This window comes from Polistes fuscatus, unplaced genomic scaffold, assembly GCF_010416935.1.
Source record: "Polistes fuscatus isolate 324 unplaced genomic scaffold, CU_Pfus_HIC Scaffold4, whole genome shotgun sequence".
Lineage (NCBI taxonomy): Eukaryota > Metazoa > Arthropoda > Insecta > Hymenoptera > Vespidae > Polistes > Polistes fuscatus.
In genome coordinates, this window is record NW_025113118.1 from 155,897 (window position 1) to 169,729 (window position 13,833).

Genomic DNA, 13,833 nt, shown 5'->3' on the forward strand with positions numbered 1-13,833 from the left:
ATTACTAAAAAATGATCCGAGTCGCAGTCCACCCCCCTATATGATCTAACATCAAGTATATTCGTGTGTCGTCGTTTATCCGCCAGAATGTGATCAATTTGGTACACGTCTTTCCATCCGGGGAAATCCAAGTTTGCTTATGGATATTTCTATGCTTGAAATACGTGCTTTTAACGATAAAATTTTTTCCGGTCGCGAAGTTGATTACCCTTACTCCGTTATCGTTACTTTCCTCGTGTAAACTTTCGAGACTGATCGTTGGTCTGAAAATATCCTCTTTACCGATTTTCGCGTTAAAATCTCCCAAGACTTCTTTCATGTAGTCTTCCGGCATTTGATCCACGAGGTGTTCGAGTTCCTCGTAGAACCCATCTTTAATTTCATCTTCTTTGTCTTCCGTCGGCGCGTGCACATTGATTATCGCGATCTTGTACCACCGACCCTGCACAACAAGTAGTCCTAATCTTTCATTTATAAATTTAATTTTTTTTACCGTAGATAGGATTTTCTTACCAATCATAAACCCGACGCCAAAACTATGACGCCGACCCTCCATAGTAAAGCGTACACACCCCCGTGTTAAGCGAACCTTCCCCGGCACATCTAGATTTTTGCAGCGCGACGACTTCTGCCCTGTACTTCTCGATCTCCCTGACCATCGATTGCAACGCCCTGGATCTGTACAGACTTCGTACATTCCACGTACCCACTTTGAAATCTCTCCCGTTTTCGGACTTTACCCGACATGAGTTCCCCAGAGTAGTCCCCACCCGGAGATCCGAACGGAGGACTAATTTACCTCCGGAAAATTTTACCCTAACAGAATCCATGGTGAGGATTGGTTGTTACCAGATAAAGTCGTTTTACGGTGTGAGCTTATCAGACCCACGCCCAACCCCCGACCAAGAGGGCCTTTTCCAATCGGCTGTCCGCGACTGCTTATTCACTTTATTCGCAGCTAACCTCTATCCCTATCCGAGAAAAAGAGACCATTCCTCTATCCGCAACTTGAGGACGCGCTGTGTCGTGATGACTAGGTTCCACACACCCCGGGAACCATAACAATTAGTTTTACTTCCCAGAGGCTAGCAGCTATTATGTTAATACAGGTATAACATTATACCCAAAGTAATTTTTCAAACTAATGTATTTTTTTTTCAAATTCTAGTCTTTTTTTCATATTATCTTTATTGATGAATGGTTTCCGTCGTGCGGACTCTATTTTTATATTCTACTTTATGCAATATTCTTTGAATTGACTTCGGATGTACTTCATTATGCATATGTTTCCGAACTTCTGATGCAATTTTAGAAGCACTGGTATCTGTATTGTTTTTATAGTGATTATAATTTTACGTTCTACACCTAAAGCCAATTTTTTAGGCTTATCACTTCTTTTTAGATTACGTTATATGCCTTTCTTTTTAAATTTATTTATTATACATTGAATCTTTGAACGAAGTCTTTTTAATATTTTGGCTATTAATGCGTGAGATTTATCCTCCTTGATTAAATTTATAATAATTTTTTGGTCTTCTTATGTTGTTTCCATACACTATCTTCCCATATTTCAAATTAATAATAATAACGTGTCTTCATATCCAACTACAATTAAGCAAACTACTTTAATTTTAAAAAAAGAATAGGGTAATATAACACTAGATTTTATTAAAAACTTAGTATTATATATGCTGAACAGATTAGGTTCAGTTATTCGCCAAATAAATGATCCTATAAAAAAAAAAATATACAGACAATTATATTTATATTATTTATTAACGATGTGCGAATACTTATGTCCCGATAAACTTTTATCATTCAACGAATAGTCAAGTATTGTAAGTTACAAAATATTATAATTAACTTTTGTTTATTTATATTACTTACTACTAATGTTAGTGCATAACATGCAAATATATATATATATATATATATTCTATTACAATTAATAATGTAGAAAATACAGATTTTTTTCATTTCTCATACTTATTGTAGAAATATTATTTTTCCCATTGTATATTATTTTTATAGAAAGCATTGATTCAATATGATGATAAAAAATTGCGAAAGTTTAGTTTAAAAAAACATCAAATATTGTTTCTCGTAAAGATAAGTTTATATTTTTTTTTAAAATATATGTTTCAACAACGAAATGAAGATATTATTTATTCATGTTTGCACGCAGTTATTTAGGATAATGTTTTGAATGATAATGAACATAAGGGAATATATCGTTTGTAGAACGTTTATAAATTGTAAAATAGATTCAAATTTATCGTAAGTAGTTAATAAATGATTCGTTTTTATCCTGCTATCGTTTTGATAAAATAATTTCTTCATAGCATTATTAGCGTATTTAATAAATCGGACATAATGTACCTCTTACGATCGTACAGATTTAAAGCAAACTTTTATTCTTTTACTATTGGGTTGTCCGGAAAGTTCGTGCCGATTTTCGGTAGGTAGCGTGAGCGACCTAACTGAATATTATGAGCTTTTACCAAATAATGAAACGATAGATTCGGATAAGTATTGTTCTCAACTTGATAAATTGAAGACGGCAATTGAACAAAAACGTCCAGAAATTGCGAATCGGAAGAGCGTCTCATTACGACAATGCGCGACCGCATGTGTCTTTGAGGACTCGGCAAATATTGTTGGAGTTTGGTTGGGATGTCTTACCCAATCCACTGTATTTGCCAGACCTTGCGCCGTCGGATTTCCACCTTTTCTTTTACAAAATTCCCTTAATGGGAAAAATTTCGACTCTTTGGTTGAGATCAAAACCCAAAAAAAAAAAGACAAATTTTTTGCCGAGAAATCTGAGAAGTTCTGGAAGGACGGAATTCTCAAGCTACAGGAAAGATGGAGAAAGGTTGTGGAGCAGAATGGTACCTATATAATTTAATAAATGTATATCAATATTTAAATAAGCTGCGTTTTAAGTGTCCTAAAATATCGGCACGAACTTTCCGGACAACCCTATATATAAACATTGTGATGATCGGAAGGGATTTTATTCTAAAGAACTTTTTTTCTTTTGTTTTATTTAAACAATCGAAACAGCCTTAGAATTCTATATTTTTTGCAACAACGTTTCTGTTTACGCCTTTAATTTTTATTATAAATATAATGATCTTTATTCTTTTACTAATTAATTAAGACGTAATTGCGTTTCTCTATAACAACAAAAGATTTATTTAAAATACTTAAACAGTTACATTATATTTAACAAATAATTTACTAACCTATAACAACAAAAGAAACAACATTTAAAGCCTTTATTTTTTGTATCTTCTATCTTCCAAAGCGAATTGTAATCTCTCTCTCCCGGAAGGTATCTACCTACTTATATAGCTACATCTCAGGTGCCCATCACGACCTCTGATAAGCTTGTCAGTGATGCGGCAAATATAAATTAAAGAAAAGCATTTTGATATGTGTGACGTGGTTTTCTTTACATAAATATGTCATCTACGCGAATGGTGTACATTTTAGCTCTTAATGTAACGAATTAAGTCATTATATTCTTCTTTCAACAAGCTTAAATTTTTTTATTCGCGCGCGGAATATCGTATGGATTGTTCTCCGAAAAATCACTGGTATCAAATAAATCAATGTAACGTCATATTATCGTCTCCTCAGCATCCTCACAATTCAATTCGTAAATTAAGCTTTCCGTATCAGTGTGTATAATTTTACATTTTCTGGTAGGCTAATCATATAATCGTAATGAAACTTGTATAAACGCAATTTAGATATGTCGAATAGGCGCATTCTTCGTTAAGACAGTTTAAAAAATTTAATTTTAGTTCTATCCATGACGACCGCAATTAAATTTTTGGAACAAATTATAAGAAATTATTATAAAATATTATTATAAAAATTTTCTTTTTGAATCACTTTCATACATTTAAATAAGATAATTCATTATCCCTAGATTGCTGGAACGCGTCAATTTGACTCCTTCAATAAATCAGCGCATATAACTCTTACTCTGCGTAAGCACACTTGACTCCCTGCATCAATAAATGAGGCAATATACCAACCAAGGATTCGGTCAAATACCAAGGTATGATACTAGATAAAAGAGTGACGTGGAAGAAAAATATTAAATAAAAACCAAATTACCTAATGGAAAAAATAAGAAATATTTAGTTGCTCATTAGCAGAGCAGCTAAATTAAGTTTAGAGAACAAGCTTGCTATCTATAAAGTGATCCTGAAACCTATATGGATCTATAAAATTCAGCTATGAGGAACCACTAGTAACTTAAATATTGAAATTCTACAGAAATTCCAATCAAAAACACTGCAGAACCTTTTCAATACTTCCTGGTATCTAACTAATGAACGTGTTACGTCCCAAAATACAAGAGTTTTAAAATTTTGTTGCTAACCCTGTTTTAGCCATTCTGTATTCACTGAATTTAACCAAGAACAGGACAATTTGCTTTCTCAAAGGTAAAATAACGACAAAAAAGTGCAAATTACGAATTGGTTGTAATGCAATTGGCTATCGAGAGGAGGTAGCAGTCGAGAATTATTCAAAGAATTATTCAAGGATTACGGAAATTATTCGCTGGAGCTCTTGTTCTCAACAAATTCAATAACATATTTTATTTACAGTGATCTTAGTTGGTAAAGCTACTTTATGTGTACAATCGCCTACACTCTTTCGTGATGCTCCGAATCGGGAAGGTCGACGGTTGCGGAAACTTGGGCTTATTAACGTTGAGATAATTTCGCAGGTTGTATGTGAATCGAGAGTCGTTGAATTAGAAGAGCTAAAAGTGATCAAGACGAAAATTTATGGTAATGGTCGTGACGATAATTTTAAAGACAAAGACGATAATAGTAATGACGATGATAATTTTAACGTTCCAAGGTCTAATGTCGATCTCCTTATATAAGCCAATGGTATCCCTGGTGGGAGAGACTTTAATCCCATTTCTTAGCGTTCGTGAAGCGAAGTTTCAACTACTAACGTATCGCAAGGCGTTAACTTTAAAATCTTCTTTTATCCTTTTTTTCATGGAAATATTCGTCCTGTTTTCTATGGAAATTACTATTCACATCTGTTTCGTTCCACAATATTATTTATCTTTCTAGAATTTAATTGTTACATTCTTCCCATTACGTTGTTTATTCGTATAAATCTTTAGTTAGTCTCTCTTTTAAATTGATATTTCGCATCCTTCCAGAATTACAATTATTTCAAGTGCATTATATAATATCTGTTCTTTGCCAAGTCGTTAATGCTTTCTTTGACTTTTGATGCTCATATTTTAAATATTTCTACCGCGATAGTTTCTTTTTTTTGATCGATTCTATCTGAATATCCCGAATTTTCACCAAAAGTATGCCTAAAATCCGTCGACGTTGCATAAGCGGAGGTTTGGGTCATTGCATACATGGTGACAACGGCTAAGGTAAATTCAAATTTAACTTAACGATGCTTTGACACCCTTGATTATCGTAGATGTTTTCAAGTTTTTCAATGTCTCTTTGTGAGTTGAAACCAACACTGTAAGATTCTAGACATTTTTCTAAGAAAAGTTTTAAATTAATTACACATACTTAACTGTGATTGCAATACTCTTTTCTCTTTCTAATTCTTAGGCCATAAAAGAGATTTTTGTCCAGTTATCTTATGTTATATATTTCGATTTAAGTTGGAGCGACCGTCGAAGGAAAGAGGAGTTTTCGTTATACCACATCTATGCTCTGTGAAAGAATATTGAATAAGGTTAAGCGAATTATTATTTCTTTTATAATTTTGGTATCAAGAATCTTTTATTTATATCATAGGTTTTTAACTACTGAAAATAAGTCTTGTATATCTTTTGCTTAAACTACTGAAATTTGCCTTGCCAAATATTTATTATAACTACTGAAAATAGACCTTAGCTGTCCTTTATGTAAACTACTGGAAATAGTCTCGATTGTTTTTATATAGACTAATGAATGTATGTCGTTCATGGCCTAACTACACTATTGAGAAAAAATTTGTATAGAAATACGTGACGGAACGTCACAAAAAGACCATAAAGATCTAAGAATTCCTACAATAAAAAAAAATAGCAAACTTCAGTGAACACCACAACTTCAGTAAAGCCAAACATTCAAACCCCCCCAGCAAAAAATTGGTTTAAAAATTCAGTTTTTATACGTGGACAGAAAAGGTTCTATCTGATATAGAAACAAGATTTAGCCAATTAATAATATTTTTATGCCAATTGAATTAGGTGCTTTCACTTATCATTAAAACGTCTCTTGTATTTAAAATTTATGTTAATGTATATGTCAACATAAATTACTTATAATTCTTTCTGAGAAATAATTTTTTTCTCTCCTATTAATAAAAAAATATTATTTACGCACGTAAGAAGTTAGACTTCTTTGGCGTATATATAACAAAACAAAATTGCAGAAAATTAAATTTAAAAATTTTAATAAACACTCAGTATTCAATGTTAATATAAAAAGTATAGAAAATTAAAAGTGTAAATTTAGCAGACAGCAGACATATTTAAAAAATTAAATATATTAAAAAATATAATTTTAAAATTGTTAAAAAAGAACGTTTTTAAATGTTTCATATCCAGATAAGCAATTTCTTTTTTAATAAAATTTTTTTTAAGTTGTTTTACGTTGACCGGTATCAATTTTTAAAAACTTTTCTGCAAAATTCACACTCATGGAAGATTATTTAATTTTCTATATATCCGTACACATAAACAATAAATATACCAAAACTAATAAATATAGATTATTTATTAATTTATTAATTTATTGAAAATAATTATTTAATAAATGAAAGTAACACTAAAAATAAGCAAAAAGAATTTTTGCTACTTATAGGAATATATAGAAAGTTAATATATAAAAAATAATTAAAATAAATTATTTATTTAATAAATATAATTATTTATTATCTGATTAATAATTATTATTATTTAATTATTTATTATATAATAAAGTCATAATAATTTATAAATAATGTAAACAAATAATACATACCTCAGTTAACCTTACTGTAACAAAAATACTTTAAAAAAGATTATAAAATCAACTTTTATTACTAATATTCACAAACAATCAATGTTTTTAAAGAGATTCACAGTTATTTAATACCTATCAACATCGTATGTAATATTTAAAAACACATAAATAAAAAATAATTGCGTGCAGTACACACGAGATAGAAATGAGACCTTCAGAAAACTAAACTTCGAGAACTTAAGAAAAAGAACTTCGAAACTTTAAAGAAACATTTAAAATTAAATACATTTTTAATGATAATATTTCCTGTACAAGGATTTTTGAAGTGAAAACTTCTTTAGAATCGTTGTCATTTAAAACTTGACGAAACAGAAAAACGACACTGAAAAAAGAGCATTTACATCTATAGAGTAGTATTCACGAGAATTTAATAAAATCACGCCAGAAGTATCGCGAATTCTTAAAAGGATTTCAATAAAATTCCAATGACTTAAATTATGGATTTTAATGTGAACCTTAGATCGAATACAGCGCTTTCTTTGATTGAGTTCCTCAACACCAAATTAAATTACAAAATGTGCAGCAGTCGCACTGAATTGAAAACAAATTAAAAACAGTAATTGACGCTGTATTTCAAAGAAGTATTGATCAAATCCAAACCAAAGCATTTATTTCATATTTTAGTTACCATAAGCTACTCGTGTCATTTATTGGAATTGAAAACTTGGTGGAGTCTGTATAATATATGATTTTGCATATGTAGAATAAAATGTAAACACTCGTCTTATTTTCTCGAAGTTTAGTTTTCTGAAAGTTTTACTTTTATCGTGTGTGAACTGCACTTAATTATTTTTTATTTATGCGTTTTTAAATATTACATACGGTGGTGATAGGTATTAAATAACTGTGAATTTCTTTAAAAACATTGATTGTTTGTGAATATTAGTAATAAAAGTTGATTTTATAATCTTTTTTAAAGTAGTTAGTTTTAGTTAACAGGTTTTTATTGCACAACTTACAAAGTTTTTTACAATGTCTTATCCTTACTTTACTTACATTTTCTTACCTCTTTGGTTTATGCTCTATTCACCCCTCCTATACTAATATTCATCATCAGTCTTAAAATCAAACTATCTCTAACTATAACTAATTAACTAAATCACCCTAGTATTTGCCTCTGTCCTCCTTCTTTTGCACAGCTCCTCAACTTCTCTGAAAAATTCACAAATCTCAATCTGAATCTTACCGCCAAACATGTTTATTAATTCCCCTCTTATAGCGCCTTTTTCTATTCCATCCACCCATTTCACTATCTCCTTTCTTCTCTTCTCGAAAACCAATTCTTTTCCTTTTTCGCAATTTATCAAATGCTCCATCGTCTCTTCTTGTTCTTTGCATAACCTACATTTCCAGCCCTTTTCTCCTTTCTTTCCCGTCTTTCCTATGTTGCCACATCTTAACCTTGCCCAAATTTCCTTAATCCCTTCCCTCACTCCTTCTTCTGACCAATACTTCCATGGCCTTTCGTCGTTTTCTATTATATGTTTGTACATACTATTATATGTTGGTTTTCTTATTTTTTCCTCTTCTTCCCTTTGGTTTCTCTTTTTCAATTCTTCTAATCCCTCTTTTATTCTTTCCTCTATCCTCCCATCCTCTCTTCTTTCTCTTATCATCTCTATCATATCCTCAATACCCATTTCCCTCAACACTTTAACTAAACCCTCTCCCCATTTTGAGGGCTTACCGTTCGTTATACGTACATTTTTTATTCCAATCAAAGACTGTAACACATCCAAGAAAAAGACTATTCCAGCATCGGATCTATTTATATAAATTTTATTTTCTAACTCTAATAAGATCTAATAAGTATCGTCTTCGCTTCTCGAACTGGTTACTAACGTTCGATACTTCGTAGAGGAATTTTTATTTTTTTTGAGACACAAAATTAATTCATTATTTTTACTCTCAACTAAATAATAATAGTTTCTGTTAAAATGAATTATTTTTTTTTTACTCAAGGTTCATTATTTTTGACAATAAATAAAGAAACGGCGTGCCATAAGTATCAAGATTCGATTTAAAAATGCCGCGCTTATACGCCGATATATATAGATATACAAAACGCTCGACGCTCGATGGCCAAGACGTAAAATTCTGGCTACCAAATGAAAAAATAGAAAGAGAGAAATATCGGTTTTCTTTCTCACTCGCACTCGTATACAGAACGCTCAACAATCGATGACTAAGAAAAAAAATACTCGCTATCACCTGAATAAAGAGAAAGAGAGAAATATCGGGTTCTTCTTTCACTCGCATTTGCAGTCAATCGGGCAATCCAGTCAACGCGGGCCGTTTCCTTCATATCTCAGGAAAGAAGGTGGAAACTTGATATAAGGGTAAATAGACGACGCTGAATCGAATGGTGCTAATTTTTTTGATCTGAGTGGTGCCGTTTTTGAGAAAAAGGGTAAAAAAGGATAAAAATTGGTAAAAAATGGCTTTATCTTAGAATCTAGGCATTTAATCGAAAAACGTTTCAAACAAAAGTTGTAGAGAATTAAAATATACATAAAAATGTTCTATGAGTTATCTTCGTATTTTCAAAAATAAGCGAATAAAATTGGATTGAAGATGGGAAAATAATTGTAAGAGTGGGGAAGCAAGTCCCGCCTCTCAGTCGGCTTTTACACGCGAGCGGGCTAGTGTGCGTGCGAGCGTCCGTGTGCACTAATACACAAACGAAGGATCTTCGGCAATCTTCGGGACTCTCGGTCTTGAATGAAAGTGCGAGTGAGAGAACAAACCAATATTTCTCTCTTTTTATTTATCATGCGATAACGAGTATTATTGTCCTTGGCCATTGATTGTTGAGCGTTCTGATATTTCTCTTTTTATATTTTTTCTTTCGGTAGCAAGAATTTTACGTCTTGGCCATCGAGCGTCGAGCGTTTTGTATACGAGTGCGAGTGAGAAAGAAAACCGATATTTCTCTCTTTCTATTTTTTCATTTGGTAGCCAGAATTTTACGTCTTGGCCATCGAGCGTCGAGCGTTTTGTATATCTATATATATCGGCGTATAAGCGCGGCATTTTTAAATCGAATCTTGATGCTTATGGCACGCCGTTTCTTTATTTATTGTCAAAAATAATGAACCTTGAGTAAAAAAAAATAATTCATTTTAACAGAGACTATTATTATTTAGTTGAGAGTAGAAATAATGAATTAATTTTGTGTCTCGCCATAAAATTAATTAGAATAATTAATTGATATAAATTCGTTGCCTCACAAAAATTTATTTGTATATCAAATTGAATACGTATTCTCTTTAAGACGAAATTTAAAATTTAAATATTTTTCCTATTAAATTATGTATTTTATAAAATTTTAAATTACTGACTTTTTGTCTCGTAAAAATTTATTAGTTTATCAAATTAAATACATATTTGAAAAAGAAGAATTTTATATCCACACATAAAATTAATTCAAGATATATATGAAAAGATATTCTAAAAACGTGGAATTTATTTTTTGTCTATACATAATTTTAATTCATTTTTATTATGTTACAAGAAAACAGTAATGCATTCTGATTCATCTTCGAGGTCTTAAGAATTGTACGAAAAAAATTGAGCAATTATCTAGTGGTGCGTTAGCCTAAGTAGTAACGTCTTTGCTTCTCGCGCCGGTTATTAACGTTCGATTCTTCGTGGGGGGATTATTTTTTTTATAAGTTTTTCTATCCTTAGGTTATATAAATTGTTATAAATTTCCTAATTTCTAATTATATATAGAAAAAAATTAAAATTATTACAAAAAAATTAAAAGCAATAAATTTTTTTACATCTTGCACAAATAAAGGAAGATTTATTACTTAAATTACAAATTCATCCTGTAAATATCATCCTAAAAAATGTCTCGTTTCGGCACGTTAAAAATTAACTTTTGTTATTTATTGGATATTATTTAATTTATAATTAGTAACTTTATTACTCGCGTAATAATGTTGATTTCTTAATAAATTTTATATCGTTAGTGCAAAATTTGAAAAAAATCTGAGGTGGGACTCACTGACCGCTCCTTGTTAAGGATAGAAAAACTTATAAAAAAAATAATTCCCCCACGAAGAATCGAACGTTAAATACCCAGCGCGAGAAGCGAAGACGATACTACTTACGTTAGCGCGCCACTTGATAATAGCTCAATTTATTTCGTACAATTCTTAAGACTTCGAAGATGAATCACAATGCATTACTGTTTTCTTATAACATAATAAAAATGAATTAAAATTATGTATAGACAAAAAATAAATTCCACGTTTTTAGAATATCCTTTCATATATCTTGAATTAATTTTATGTGTGGTTATAAAATTCTTCTTTTTCAAATATGTATTTAATTTGATAAACTAATAAATTTTTACGAGACAAAAAGTCAGTAATTTAAAATTTTATAAAATACATAATTTAATAGGAAAAATATTTAAATTTTAAATTTCGTCTTAAAGAGAATACGTATTCAATTTGATATACAAATAAATTTTTGTGAGGCAAAGAATTTATATCAATTATTTATTCTAATTAATTTTATGGCGAGACACAAAATTAATTCATTATTTTTACTCTCAACTAAATAATAATAGTTTTTGTTAAAATGAATTATTTTTTTTTTACTCAAGGTTCATTATTTTTGACAATAAATAAAGAAATGGCGTGCCATAAGCATCAAGATTTGATTTAAAAATGCCGCGCTTATACGCCGATATATATAGATATATAGAACGCTCGACGCACGATGGCCAAAACGAAAAATTCTCGCTACCGAAAGAAAAAATAGAAAGAGAGAAATATCGGTTTTCTTTCTCACTCGCACTCGTATACAAAACGCACGGCGCTCGATGGCCAAGACGTAAAATTCTTGCTACCGAAAGAAAAAATATAAAAAGAGAAATATTAGAACGCTCCCAAGGACAATAATACTCGTTATCGCATGATAAATAAAAAGAGAGAAGTATTGGTTTCTTCTCTCACTCTCACTTGCATTCAAGACCGAGAGTCCCGAAGATTGCCGAAGATCCTTCGTTTGTGTATTAGTGCACACGGACGCTCGCACGCATACTAGCTCGCTCGCGTGTAAAACGCGACGGAGGGATAAGCTTGCTTTCTCCCACTCTTACAATTTTTTTCCCATCTTCAATCCAATTTTATTCGCTTATTTTTGCAGATAGGAAGATAAACCATAGAACATTTTTTATGTATATTTTAATTCTCTACAACTTTTGTTTGAAACTTTTTTCGATTAAATGCTTAGATTCGAAGATAAGGCTATATTTTACCCTTTTTTACCCTTTTTCCCCAAGATCACGGTTGCTGATCTTATTATAATTAGCACCATTCGATTCAGCGTCGTCAACTTACCCTTAGGTCAAATTTTGAAGATGCCAGCGAAAAGGTCAGTTTTTGGCCCGCGTTGACTGGGCTATACACTCCTGCGCTACTATTACATCAGCGGAACAAAGGAACAAGAGAAGAAGGCCACGTGGTCAGAATTATATTCTGCCTTTGGATTGACATCATCAGCGATAGCTGCCGATAGGCAAGCCAGCGACACATCAACATCAACTGTATTTCAACCAGGGTTTTTATGCCGAAAGGCTTTTCCCTGCAACGAGCCAAATAAATCGTACTTATTAGTACTGACTGGGCTCAAAAAATATATTTTAATTTATTTTCACCTACCCTCATTCCTAATCCACCTATAAGTGCATTTTCAACGACAAGAAAACCACCGGAGTACCGATACAAGGCGTCGGTCGTTCAACAAATGTACATATTAAACGTAAGAAAAATCACCGATCTAGTTACTTACATAGCATTCTTAACAAGCGTACAATTAAAGCTTTGCTACAATTTTTAATACCGTCTCCGTTGTATAAGAATGTACGATATTAAAATTGATGATTCATTTTTTAATGATAATCAAATTCACGACAAAGTTGAACAAAATGATGTCAACGAACACATTCCTGTAGAAGAGAGTCTTACGGCGCACCAACAGACATTAATGTGGGATGAAGAACAATATTTATGTATGCACCTGGCGAAGAAAATTTACCTCAAAGTTTATTATTTGATGAACATGCAGAAGAACTTTCTTTTCCGGCAATTTACCTGGGTCAGTTCCGTAATTTTAGAGATGGCGTTAAAGTAACACCATTTATGATTGCTACTAGTGAGCTTAGAAGATCTGACCGTCGTGCAGTTACACCGTATCATTAATTGTATATTGCAATGAAGATTAGGAGGACTCGAGTCTGTGATTCTCTCACAGTTGCTTTTAAACACGTTAGTAAGGATACCAAAATTACTAGAAAACAAATTGAAGAAGAACAATACATTAACGATTGTATCGAAACCAATCTTGCATTTCTAAGAGCTATTCCAAATTCAATGTGGTATTGGATGGATCGTAAAAAAGACCTTTTTGCCATGATTAGACAGTTGGGTAAACCAACTATTTTTCCTTACTGTGAGTGCCAATGAAATTGGTTGGAATGATCTTCTCCAAAAGTTTTATAAATTCAAACACAATGGCGAAAATATTTCTGAAGAATCTGCTGAACTCTTACATTATCTTGACAAAACATCACTTATCAATGAGGATGCAGTTACGTGTGCTATACATTTTAACAAATTGGTCAATGTGCTGTTAAAAATTTTAAAATCACCTAAATTCAGTCCTTTTGGAAAATACTATGTTGTACATTATTTCAAACGTATTGAATTCCAGCATCATGGTAGTCCACACGCTCACATACTACTGTGGCTGG